Source organism: Salmo salar, chromosome 12 (genome assembly GCF_965601325.2).
Source record: "Salmo salar chromosome 12, fSalSal1, whole genome shotgun sequence".
Taxonomy (NCBI): Eukaryota; Metazoa; Chordata; class Actinopteri; order Salmoniformes; family Salmonidae; genus Salmo; species Salmo salar.
Window position 1 is genome coordinate 19,023,786 of NC_138302.1, and position 14,035 is coordinate 19,037,820.

Here is a 14,035-nt window from a genome sequence, read left to right on the forward strand (position 1 = left end):
GGAGAGGTGTCTCTGTGTATATGTAGTGTGCGGGGGGAGGGGGCATTAGGGGAGAGGTGTCTGTGTGTATATGTAGTGTGCGGGGGGAGGGGGCATTAGGGGAGAGGTGTCTGTGTGTATATGTAGTGTGCGGGGGGAGGGGGCATTAGGGGAGAGGTGTCTGTGTGTATATGTAGTGTGCGGGGGGAGGGGGCATTAGGGGAGAGGTGTCTGTGTGTATATGTAGTGTGAGGGGGGAGAGGGCATTAGGGGAGAGGTGTCTGTGTGTATATGTAGTGTGCGGGGGGAGGGGGCATTAGGGGAGAGGTGTCTGTGTGTATATGTAGTGTGCGGGGGGAGGGGGCATTAGGGGAGAGGTGTCTGTGTGTATATGTAGTGTGCGGGGGGAGGGGGCATTAGGGGAGAGGTGTCTGTGTGTATATGTAGTGTGAGGGGGGAGGGGGCATTAGGGGAGAGGTGTCTGTGTGTATATGTAGTGTGAGGGGGGAGGGGGCATTAGGGGAGAGGTGTCTGTGTGTATATGTAGTGTGCGGGGGGAGGGGGCATTAGGGGAGAGGTGTCTGTGTGTATATGTAGTGTGCGGGGGGAGGGGGCATTAGGGGAGAGGTGTCTGTGTGTATATGTAGTGTGTGGGGGGAGGGGGCATTAGGGGAGAGGTGTCTGTGTGTATATGTAGTGTGCGGGGGGAGGGGGCATTAGGGGAGAGGTGTCTGTGTGTATATGTAGTGTGCTGGGGGAGGGGGCATTAGGGGAGAGGTGTCTGTGTGTATATGTAGTGTGCGGGGGGAGGGGGCATTAGGGGAGAGTTGTCTGTGTGTATATGTAGTGTGCGGGGGGAGGGGGCATTAGGGGAGAGGTGTCTGTGTGTATATGTAGTGTGCGGGGGGAGGGGGCATTAGGGGAGAGGTGTCTGTGTGTATATGTAGTGTGAGGGGGGAGGGGGCATTAGGGGAGAGGTGTCTGTGTGTATATGTAGTGTGCGGGGGGAGGGGGCATTAGGGGAGAGGTGTCTGTGTGTATATGTAGTGTGCTGGGGGAGGGGGCATTAGAGTGCAGCTTATTTCTGGTGTGGTGTCTGTCTTACACCTGTCATTCATTTATGCGGATCTAAAGGGCTTTTCACACTACTGGGCCGAACAGAGCCGATCCAAATCAAATCAAATCAAATGTATTTTTATATAGCCCTTCGTACATCAGCTGATATCTCAAAGTGCTGTACAGAAACCCAGCCTAAAACCCCAAACAGCAAGCAAAGCATGTGAAAGAAGCACGGTGGCTAGGAAAAACTCCCTAGGAAAAACTCCCTAGAAAGGCCAAAAACCTAGGAAGAAACCTAGAGAGGAACCAGGCTATGAGGGGTGGCCAGTCCTCTTCTGGCTGTGCAGGGTCGATATTATAACAGAACATAGTCAAGATGTTAAAATGTTAAAATGTTCATAAATGACCAGCATGGTCAAATAATAATAATCATAGTAGTTGTCGAGGGTGCAACAAGCAAACCAAGCTGTACTGAGCTGGCCTTGTTAGGCATCCACCGTTGTTGCTGTATGAAATCATGGCTTCTGCCTTAGTATCACGCTGTAATTACTGAAAACCTGTTCCGTCTCGATATGAAAATATGACACTCCAGAATGACTTATCCTTTCACTTCTGGGTATTGAATCACCTTCCACCTGTTCTTGGTGGAAGGTGTACACTACCGTTCAAATGTACACTACCGTTCAAAAGTTTGGGGTCACTTAGAAATGTTCTTGTTTTTGAAAGAAAAGCATATTTTTTGCCCATTAAAATAACATCAAATTGATCAGAAATACAGTGTAGACATTGTTAATGTTGTAAATGACTATTGTAGCTGGAAACGACAGATTTTTTTATGGAATATCTACATAGGCGTACAGAGGCCCATTATCAGCAACTATCACTCCTGTGTTCCAATTTTAAAAGGCTAATTGATCATTAGAAAACCCTTTTGCAATTATGTTAACACAGCTGAAAACTGTTGTCCTGATTAAAGAAGCAATAAAAATGGCCTTCTTTAGACTAGTTGAGTATCTGGAGCATCAGCATTTGTGGGTTTGATTACAGGCTCAAAATGGCCAGAAACAAAAAACTTTCTTCTGAAACTCGTCAGTCTATTCTTGTTCTGAGAAATGAAGGATATTCCATGCGAGAGATTGCCAAGAAACTGAAGATCTCGTACAACGCTGTGTACTACTCCCTTCACTGAACAGCGCAAACTGTCTCTAACCAGAATAGAAAGAGGAGTGGGAGGCCCGGGTGCACAACTGAGCAAGAGGACAAGTACATTAGAGTGTCTAGTTTGAGAAACCGACGCCTCACAAGTCCTCAACTGGCAGCTTCATTAAATAGTACCCGCAAAACACCAGTCTCAAAGTCAACAGTGAAGAGGCGACATCGGGATGCTGGCCTTCTAGGCAGACTTCCTCTGTCCAGTGTCTGTGTTCTATTGCCCTGTGTAGATATTCCATTTTAAAGAAATATGCTGTTTCCAGCCACAATAGTCATTTACAACATTAACAATGTCTACACTGTATTTCTGATCAATTTGATGTTATTTTAATGGACAAAAAAAATGTGCTTTTCTTTCAAAAACAAGGACATTTCTAAGTGACCCCAAACATTTGAACGGTAGTTTATATACACTATATCTAGGAATACATTCTGTTGTTATAGAAAATGTCTCATGTGGTTTTGATGATGAGACACATTAGTCTTAAAGGTTAGATGTGTATGACAGTGTTGCTCAAGCCATTCCTGGGGGTACTGGTTTTTGTTCTAGCCCAACACTAATAAACCTCATTCTAATCAGGTTTGTTTGCGCCTGCTGCATCACTTGGGGGTTGTTCTGGCTCAGCATCTGAATGTGCTAGTGCTGGGGTAGAACAAAAACATGCACCCCCCGAGGATCCCCTAGGAATGGATTGAGGAATACTGACTGGTGTCTGGAACTGGGGTTGAACCCTTTACAGGGTTTGAAAAATTCAGTTAACTTATCTGAAATGCAAAGGTTTTCCAGAAATCCTGGTTGGAGGATTCCGGATTTCCTGCTTATACCCTTATGATTCAGGGACACATCCAACCGGGATTTCCTGCTTATACCCTTATGATTCAGGGACACATCCAACCGGGATTTCCTGCTTATACCCTTATGATTCAGGGACACATCCAACCGGGATTTCTGGAAAACCTGGGAATTTTGGGAAAGTTACCGGTATTTTACAACCCTTTACAAATCTCTAACCATTCTGAGAACAACCTAATGTCTTTATTACATGACCAGTTAGTTACAGTAACAGAACAACCTAATGTCTTTATTACATGACCAGTTAGTTACAGTAACAGAACAACCTAATGTCTTTATTACATGACCAGTTAGTTACAGTAACAGAACAACCTAATGTCTTTATTACATGACCAGTTAGTTACAGTAACAGAACAACCTAATGTCTTTATTACATGACCAGTTAGTTACAGTAACAGAACAACCTAATGTCTTTATTACATGACCAGTTAGTTACAGTAACAGAACAACCTAATGTCTTTATTACATGACCAGTTAGTTACAGTAACAGAACAACCTAATGTATTTCTTACATGACCAGTTAGTTACAGTAACAGAACAACCTAATGTCTTTATTACATGACCAGTTAGTTACAGTAACAGAACAACCTAATGTCTTTATTACATGACCAGTTAGTTACAGTAACAGAACAACCTAATGTCTTTATTACATGACCAGTTAGTTACAGTAACAGAACAACCTAATGTCTTTATTACATGACCAGTTAGTTACAGTAACAGAACAACCTAATGTCTTTATTACATGACCAGTTAGTTACAGTAACAGAACAACCTAATGTCTTTATTACATGACCAGTTAGTTACAGTAACAGAACAACCTAATGTCTTTATTACATGACCAGTTAGTTACAGTAACAGAACAACCTAATGTCTTTATTACATGACCAGTTAGTTACAGTAACAGAACAACCTAATGTCTTTATTACATGACCAGTTAGTTACAGTAACAGAACAACCTAATGTCTTTATTACATGACCAGTTAGTTACAGTAACAGAACAACCTAATGTCTTTATTACATGACCAGTTAGTTACAGTAACAGAACAACCTAATGTCTTTATTACATGACCAGTTAGTTACAGTAACAGAACAACCTAATGTCTTTATTACATGACCAGTTAGTTACAGTAACAGAACAACCTAATGTCTTTATTACATGACCAGTTAGTTACAGTAACAGAACAACCTAATGTCTTTATTACATGACCAGTTAGTTACAGTAACAGAACAACCTAATGTCTTTATTACATGACCAGTTAGTTACAGTAACAGAACAACCTAATGTCTTTATTACATGACCAGTTAGTTACAGTAACAGAACAACCTAATGTCTTTATTACATGACCAGTTAGTTACAGTAACAGAACAACCTAATGTCTTTATTACATGACCAGTTAGTTACAGTAACAGAACAACCTAATGTCTTTATTACATGACCAGTTAGTTACAGTAACAGAACAACCTAATGTCTTTATTACATGACCAGTTAGTTACAGTAACAGAACAAGCTCATGTCAAGGTGCTTGGTTTGGTGTAGAGGTATTTTGTTTAATCTGTGTCTGATATATTTCAATTGAGACTATATGACTGTTTGCTTTACAATATACCAGGTTCCTGGTTCTATATTGCGGAAGTCCTGAGTTGAATGTATGTTTTGTTTCTACACATTCTATTGCAGTGATATCTCTGGGAGCTGAAACACAAAGCTATTCTCCATTGTCTTTACTCTGGATGTTGTATCTTAAGTGTTGTGGTGCTGTACTAGAGACTCTAGTGTAATTCACATTTAGCAGAACTATAAAAAGTCAAACGCAATGCTTTCATTGCGTGGACACTTACACACACACACCGTTTGTCGTGCGCCGGCATAACAGATACGACGTAGACAAATTGTTAAACGAGCGTCCACATAAGTACAGAAAGTCTATTGGTCCATCACACCAGGCCCTGAGAGACTCCTGTCCGGGGGGTGTACTTGTACATCAAGCTGCCTCACGGCTCCTATGAAGCCTTGGCTCGTGCACGGCTACTTACTTACTATAGCCACCATGTCCAAGTAAACACACACTAATCAAAGGGATAGAACAACTGTGTTCCTGCATTGAACCTGTAGAACACTGTGCTTAGAATCCATCCATAATGACTATTACAGTTTGAGGGTTTTTCAGGCTGGCTTTTTGTTTGTTTATCTTTTCCCTGCTAATGAAGGAAAGAGCCGGTCAACCAGAGGCCTGGGGTCGTGTTCACTAGGCACCAAACGGAAGCAAGGGGCAGAAACGGACTAACCTGAACTCGTACAATAAAAAAAAAGCTTGTTTTTGTGTCCTGTTGCAAAGTGTTTTTGCACTGTTGTGCTACGGTGTGCACTAATGAATATGACCCCGTTGGAGTTCAACAGTACACAGTGGGCACCACCAGTGTTATAGTGTACAGGGAAATAGTCTATTAAAGCTAATCACTAAGGCCTTCTCAGAATAGGTTTCCTGTGCTGTTGTTCTCTGTTTGGGGTCTCGGGAGTGTGTGAGTGTGTGTGTTTGTGTGTGAGAGAGATGGGAGATAGGAATGAGAGCAACAGAGAGAAAGAAACAAACAAATAAAGAGGGAGATAAACGTGTTGCGATTTCAGGGAAACTGAAAAACTGTGATGTCATCGGAGTCAAATGATCATTGTGTTCTCTATGGGGATTTCAAAAGGCATATTCTACATGTATTTGTAGACAAAAGTACTTGGCATTAAAATGAACATTTAAGATCATTAATTAAAGGGAAAACTATTTGACTTGTCTTCACTAATTACATTTTTGTTTTTATGAAGTAGAACAAATGTTAGGTGAAAAGAGCATGGATTTTAATTAAATGTCGTTGTGTCTGTTTGTGGTGGTCCTTAATAGACTGAGTTAGAAACCTCTGGATGGTATGTCAGCAAAACGCAACCACCCCACCCACACACACACACACACACCCTAAACCAAAACACACACACGCACACACCCTAAACCAAAACACACCCACACACTTTGAGCAGTATTTTGGACTCTCATCCCATAATTCCCAGGTGTAGATATCTGACAGACAGCCCTACAGCCCTCCTCCTCCTTCTCCTCCGGTTCTCTCTCTCCCCCCTCCTGACAGACAGCCCTACAGCCCTCCTCCTCCTTCTCCGGTTCTCTCTCTCCCCCCTCCTGACAGACAGCCCTACAGCCCTCCTCCTCCTTCTCCTCCGGTTCTCTCTCTCCCCCCTCCTGACAGACAGCCCTACAGCCATCCTCCTCCTTCTCCTCCGGTTCTCTCTCTCCCCCCTCCTGCGACAGCCCACAGCCCTCCTCCTCCTTCTCCTCCGGTTCTCTCTCTCCCCCCTCCTGACAGACAGCCCTACAGCCATCCTCCTCCTCCTTCTCCTCCGGTTCTCTTTCTCTCTCTCTCCCCTCCTGACAGACAGCCCTACAGCCATCCTCCTCCTTCTCCGGTTCTCTCCCTCCCCCCTCCTGACAGACCTACAGCCATCCTCCTCCTCTAGTTCTCTCTCTCTCCCCTCCTGACAGACCTACAGCCATCCTCCTCCTCTGGTTCTCTCTCTCTCCCCCCTCCTGACAGACAGCCCTACAGCCATCCTTCTCTTCCTCCTCCTCCCCGTTCTCTCTCTCCCCCTCCTGTCAACTAAAATAGCTTTAAGGTGTGTTTAGGTTGGACTTTAACCCCCCGCCTATTCCGTCTCCTTGGCAACCGTTCAGAGTTCCCTTAATTTGTATCATCTGAATCCCAAGTGCTGCCTGCCACCATAATCATACAGCTTGTTGCCATGGCGAAATATTTAAATATTGTTTTCTCCGCTTTTCGGCCGTTCACTATAGACGTCTTTACCTGACGAGTGCAGAAGTGTCAGTTGAAGGAAGAAACACTTCTGTGCGTGTGCATGTCTGTGTGCGTGTGTGTTGTCTTTAGTTCCCGGACTAAAAGAAATGAATCCTTCAACACTAGAATGTGGGGGGGGGAGGGGTTATTCATTTTCTTGGTGGTTATTTTTGTCTTCCAGTGGGACAGATTTACTCTTTCAGTCTATTTCACACTTGTGTGTGTTTTAAAGAAAGCTCTTTGTTATCTTATCAGCCAAGCTTCACGGCAAGCACGCTCTCCACACACACACACACACACACACGCTCTCTCACACACACACACACACACACACCCTTCACAGACTCCCAAAAGCTTTGAAGCGTGTTAGTGTGGAACTGCAAACCACAGATTGATAGGACCTGCTACTGCAGAGACGCACAGAGAAACACTGTTACTGAGCAGAGAATGGTACCAATAAACTTGACTATACGAATACAAAATCAGCCTGTGTTGCCTGGTTTAATACGTAAAAAAACACTACTTAAAACACTGCCATGATCAATGGCTTTGGATTCTATAAAGACAATACATTTGGGAGTGATCCGCTTTTCCTGTGTGTTTCTGGTATATCAGGCCCTAAGCATTTCTAACATGGGGGTGGATGGCAGCGGATGTAGGCTATGGATGCAGTTCCAAGTTCACACATGCACGTTTGACGCGTTCAGGGTGTTGAAATATTTCACGTGAATAGAAAAGGAGAACAGCCACCTGCTGAGACGCTCCAGGACTTTAGTGTTTCCTTCAGGGCTCCCGAGTGGCGCAGCAGTCTGAGGCGTAGGGAATAGGGTGTCATTTGGGATGCGGGGGCCTCAAGAGAAGTTTTTATGTCACGTGCACAAGTACAGTGAAATACCTTTAATGCTCAGCTCTAACCCCAACTATGCAGTAATCAATAACAATGTAATACTGAGAAATACAAGGTAGAACAAAAACACACCAGATATAAAAAGAACTAAGAAGAACACGATCAAGTAAGTAAGAATACTATATACAGGGCCAGTTCCAGTACCATATTATAATGTACAGGGATACTGGATCTATAGAGGTAGATATGTATAGGGGTAAACATACTATATACAGGGCCAGTTCCAGTACCATATTATAATGTACAGGGATACTGGATCTATAGAGGTAGATATGTATAGGGGTAAACATACTATATACAGGGCCAGTTCCAGTACCATATTATAATGTACAGGGATACTGGATCTATAGAGGTAGATATGTATAGTGGTAAACATACTATATACAGGGTCAGTACCATATTATAATGTACAGGGATACTGGATCTATAGAGGTAGATATGTATAGTGGTAAACATACTATATACAGGGTCAGTACCATATTATAATGTACAGGGATACTGGATCTATAGAGGTAGATATGTATAGGGGTAAATATACTATATACAGGGTCAGTTCCAGTACCATATTATAATGTACAGGGATACTGGATCTATAGAGGTAGATATGTATAGGGGTAAACATACTATATACAGGGTCAGTTCCAGTACCATATTATAATGTACAGGGATACTGGATCTATAGAGGTAGATATGTATAGGGGTAAACATACTATATACAGGGTCAGTACCATATTATAATGTACAGGGATACTGGATCTATAGAGGTAGATATGTATAGTGGTAAACATACTATATACAGGGTCAGTACCATATTATAATGTACAGGGATACTGGATCTATAGAGGTAGATATGTATAGGGGTAAACATACTATATACAGGGTCAGTACCATATTATAATGTACAGGGATACTGGATCTATAGAGGTAGATATGTATAGGGGTAAACATACTATATACAGGGTCAGTTCCAGTACCATATTATAATGTACAGGGATACTGGATCTATATAGGTAGATATGTATAGGGGTAAACATACTATATACAGGGTCAGTACCATATTATAATGTACAGGGATACTGGATCTATATAGGTAGATATGTATAGTGGTAAACATACTATATACAGGGTCAGTACCATATTATAATGTACAGGGATACTGGATCTATAGAGGTAGATATGTATAGGGGTAAACATACTATATACAGGGTCAGTACCATATTATAATGTACAGGGATACTGGATCTATAGAGGTAGATTTATTATAGGGGTAAGGTGACTAGCCATCAGGATATATGATAAACATAGTAGCAGCAGCTTATATGGGAGTGGGTGTGTGTGTGTAGAGTCAGTGTAAATGTATGTGCATATTATGTGTGTGTGAGCAAATTATGAAGTGTGTGTGTGTGTGTGTGTGTAGGGCTCTGTGAGTGTGCGTGCGTGCGCGCGTGTGCATGTGCGTGTAGGGCTCTGTGAGTGCGTGTGCATGTGCGTGTAGGGCTCTGTGAGTGTGCGTGCGTGTGCGTGTGCATGTGCGTGTAGGGCTCTGTGAGTGTGCATAGAGACAGTACAACAATACGAAAAATACAAAATACTAGGGTCAACTCAGATAGTCTGTGTAGCCATATTGTTTGCTCTGCTGTGATGTATTCTGTGTCAGAAGTATCCAGCCCTCCTCTCCTCCAGGGTCAATTCCTCCATGTTTCACTAGACGGCTGATGTTAATATCACAGTCTACCAGGGTCAATTCCTCCATGTTTCACTAGACGGCTGATGTTAATATCACAGTCTACCAGGGTCAATTCCTCCATGTTTCACTAGACGGCTGATGTTAATATCACAGTCTACCAGGGTCAATTCCTCCATGTTTCACTAGACGGCTGATGTTAATATCACAGTCTACCAGGGTCAATTCCTCCATGTTTCACTAGACGGCTGATGTTAATATCACAGTCTACCAGGGTCAATTCCTCCATGTTTCACTAGACGGCTGATGTTAATGCCACAGTCTACCAGGGTCAATTCCTCCATGTTTCACTAGACGGCTGATGTTAATGCCACAGTCTACCAGGGTCAATTACTCCATGTTTCACTAGAAGGCTGATGTTAATGCCACAGTCTACCCGGGTCAAATCCTCCATGTTTCACTAGAAGGCTGATGTTTATGCTACAGTCTACCCGGGTCAAATCCTCCATGTTTCACTAGAAGGCTGATGTTTATGCTACAGTCTACCCGGGTCAAATCCTCCATGTTTCACTAGACGGCTGATGTTAATATCACAGTCTACCCGGGTCAAATCCTCCATGTTTCACTAGACGGCTGATGTTAATATCACAGTCTATTAGGTTTATTGGTTGTATTTTGACAGGCTAAGAGTTACCACTGAAACACTTTTGGCTTCCAAGAAAAAAAAGAGAGAAAAAAAGAGAGAGAGCGAGAGAGTGAGAGAGAGAGAGAGAGAGAAGGAATGTGAGCGAGAGAGAAGGAACGAGAGAGAGAAGGAAACAGAGATACAGCGACAGAGAGACGGAGAGAAAGAAATGGAGTGAAGGAATGAGAGAAGGAGTGAATAAAGGAGTAGAAAGAGAGGAATGTAGCTGACTGCGGTATGAGCGAGGGAAATTTTAGCTCAACTGGAAGAAAATAAAGAAAGAGGGAGGGAGGGAGGGCAGGAGGGATGGGATGGGATGGAGGGAGGGTAGGAGGGATGGGAGACTGGCTGAGAGGAGTACCAAGGGATACAAAGACATGATCAAAATATGCAAGGTTGTTCAGAGCTCTGTGTTTGAGTGTGTTTGACCCTTATTCTGTAAAATCTGTCTCTGTGAGCAAGGAAAAGATCCTTCAGGGGTTTGAGTATATTCATATACAATCTGTATGGATATAGTGTACAGGGTCTGGGTGGGCTGGAGCCCCCATAGGGCTATGGTCTAAAAGTAGTGCCCTATATAGAGAATAGGGTGCCATTTGGGATGCAGCCTAAGAGTGAGGGAAAACAGCTCTGCTCTGCACCCACTGAGAACTGAACAGTCAGTCAGGCATCTCAAAACAGTAGGGATGGAGGAAGACAGGGAGAGGGGGATAGGGGAGGGAGGGAAGGAAGGGGGGAGGGATAGAGAGAGAGGTATCTGGGAGTATTTTGAGCATGATCTTAATCTGGAGTGGGAGAGAGAGAGAGAGAGAGAGAGAGAGAGAGAGAGAGAGAGAGAGAGAGAAAGAGTGAGAAAGACAGAGCGAGAGAGACAGACAGACAGACAGACAGACAGACAGACAGACAGACAGACAGACAGACAGACAGACAGACAGACAGACAGACAGACAGACAGACAGACAGACAGACAGACAGACAGACAGACAGACAGACAGACAGAGAGAGAGAGAGAGACAGACAGACAGAAAGTAAAACAGAAAGCTAGAGAAGGAGGAGTGGAATGAGAAATGGCTGAAAGGGGAGATAGAGAGATTGAGGGAGAGATGGGGGAGGGAGGTAGAGACATTTCTCCATGTGTCATCATTGCCCCCTGACAAGTGCTGAGCAGTAGGAGGGAGGGGAGGGAGAGAGGGCAGGTGAAGCAGGTTTGCTGACTGGCCATTGCTTTGCGCTGACTAGAGGAGTGTATTTCTTCCCCCTCACCTTCCCTCCTTCATCCCCCATTGACCCCATGCTCGTGTCAGGGGCAGAGAATCACATGCCAAGGGTTTACATCCACCTTAATGGAGACGAGACGGATGCCCTTGATGCTGAACCATCCCAGCGTCGCCTCGCTGCTTACAGTGGGCCACAGCACCCTCGAGTGGCCAACAATGGGTAGTGAAGTTTCCAACTGGGTACAGATCTAGGATCAGCTTCACCTCCCCCAATCCTAACCTTAACCATTACACCTGGCTCTGTGGAATGTTACCTATAGATCTAGGTTAGTGCAGGACATTACACCTGGCTCTGTGGAATGTTACCTATAGATCTAGGTTAGTGCATGACATTACACCTGGCTCTGTGGAATGTTACCTATAGATCTAGGTTAGTGCATGACATTACACCTGGCTCTGTGGAATGTTACCTATAGATCTAGGTTAGTGCAGGACATTACACCTGGCTCTGTGGAATGTTACCTATAGATCTAGGTTAGTGCAGGACATTACACCTGGCTCTGTGGAATGTTACCTATAGATCTAGGTTAGTGCAGGACATTACACCTGGCTCTGTGGAATGTTACCTATAGATCTAGGTTAGTGCAGGACATTACACCTGGCTCTGTGGAATGTTACCTATAGATCTAGGTTAGTGCAGGACATTACACCTGGCTCTGTGGAATGTTACCTATAGATCTAGGTTAGTGCAGGACATTACACCTGGCTCTGTGGAATGTTACCTATAGATCTAGGTTAGTGCAGGACATTACACCTGGCTCTGTGGAATGTTACCTATAGATCTAGGTTAGTGCAGGACATTACACCTGGCTCTGTGGAATGTTACCTATAGATCTAGGTTAGTGCAGGACATTACACCTGGCTCTGTGGAATGTTACCTATAGATCTAGGTTAGTGCAGGACATTACACCTGGCTCTGTGGAATGTTACCTATAGATCTAGGTTAGTGCAGGACATTACACCTGGCTCTGTGGAATGTTACCTATAGATCTAGGTTAGTGCAGGACATTACACCTGGCTCTGTGGAATGTTACCTATAGATCTAGGTTAGTGCAGGACAGTGACATTACACCTGGCTCTGTGGAATGTTACCTATAGATCTAGGTTAGTGCAGGACATTACACCTGGCTCTGTGGAATGTTACCTATAGATCTAGGTTAGTGCCGGCCAGCGACATTACACCTGGCTCTGTGGAATGTTACCTATAGATCTAGGTTAGTGCAGGACAGTGACATTACACCTGGCTCTGTGGAATGTTACCTATAGATCTAGGTTAGTGCAGGACATTACACCTGGCTCTGTGGAATGTTACCTATAGATCTAGGTTAGTGCAGGACATTACACCTGGCTCTGTGGAATGTTACCTATAGATCTAGGTTAGTGCAGGACATTACACCTGGCTCTGTGGAATGTTACCTATAGATCTAGGTTAGTGCAGGACATTACACCTGGCTCTGTGGAATGTTACCTATAGATCTAGGTTAGTGCAGGACATTACACCTGGCTCTGTGGAATGTTACCTATAGATCTAGGTTAGTGCAGGACATGACACCTGGCTCTGTGGAATGTTACCTATAGATCTAGGTTAGTGCAGGACATTACACCTGGCTCTGTGGAATGTTACCTATAGATCTAGGTTAGTGCAGGACATTACACCTGGCTCTGTGGAATGTTACCTATAGATCTAGGTTAGTGCAGGACATTACACCTGGCTCTGTGGAATGTTACCTATAGATCTAGGTTAGTGCAGGACATTACACCTGGCTCTGTGGAATGTTACCTATAGATCTAGGTTAGTGCAGGACATTACACCTGGCTCTGTGGAATGTTACCTATAGATCTAGGTTAGTGCAGGACATTACACCTGGCTCTGTGGAATGTTACCTATAGATCTAGGTTAGTGCAGGACATTACACCTGGCTCTGTGGAATGTTACCTATAGATCTAGGTTAGTGCAGGACATTACACCTGGCTCTGTGGAATGTTACCTATAGATCTAGGTTAGTGCAGGACATTACACCTGGCTCTGTGGAATGTTACCTATAGATCTAGGTTAGTGCAGGACATTACACCTGGCTCTGTGGAATGTTACCTATAGATCTAGGTTAGTGCAGGACATTACACCTGGCTCTGTGGAATGTTACCTATAGATCTAGGTTAGTGCAGGACATGACACCTGGCTCTGTGGAATGTTACCTATAGATCTAGGTTAGTGCAGGACATTACACCTGGCTCTGTGGAATGTTACCTATAGATCTAGGTTAGTGCAGGACATTACACCTGGCTCTGTGGAATGTTACCTATAGATCTAGGTTAGTGCAGGACATTACACCTGGCTCTGTGGAATGTTACCTATAGATCTAGGTTAGTGCAGGACATTACACCTGGCTCTGTGGAATGTTACCTATAGATCTAGGTTAGTGCAGGACATTACACCTGGCTCTGTGGAATGTTACCTATAGATCTAGGTTAGTGCAGGACATTACACCTGGCTCTGTGGAATGTTACCTATAGATCTAGGTTAGTG